Below are 490 nucleotides of genomic sequence, written 5' to 3' on the forward strand. Positions count from 1 at the left end.
TGCCCAGCAAATAGTCTTCATTTCCAGGTCTCTTAAACAACTATTTCAACCCTTCTCAAACTAGCTGACGACTTTATTTCTAGTTCACTGAGAAAAGAAAAGCAGTTCAAAACAGACCAACAATCCTTCCTGAGATGGTGTTCCTCGCACCATATCTATCGACCTATTTACCTGAATGGAGGCTCGTGTTTCTTCCCATCTCTCCTGTCGCCACAGATGAACCTTCTGTGCTCCCACCAAAGGAATCCCCTTCCTCTGCTCTCTAGACTCCACCCTCTCTTGTCTACTGAAAGACCTTGCTTCAGCAAGTCCCCCCTCTTTTTCCTGCATGATGCATTTCCCCTTCTTTCTGGGTCTTCTTCACCAACACATAGTATGCCTCTTAAAACAGTCTTCTCTTGTCCCACGTGTCCTTCCAGCCACTTCCCCATTTTTCTCCTTCCCTCAATTGCAACACTTCTCTAACAAGTCTCTGTATTCAGTCTCCAAC

This window comes from Carlito syrichta, unplaced genomic scaffold, assembly GCF_000164805.1.
Source record: "Carlito syrichta isolate Samal-C Ts95f unplaced genomic scaffold, Tarsius_syrichta-2.0.1 Scaffold27403, whole genome shotgun sequence".
Taxonomy (NCBI): Eukaryota; Metazoa; Chordata; class Mammalia; order Primates; family Tarsiidae; genus Carlito; species Carlito syrichta.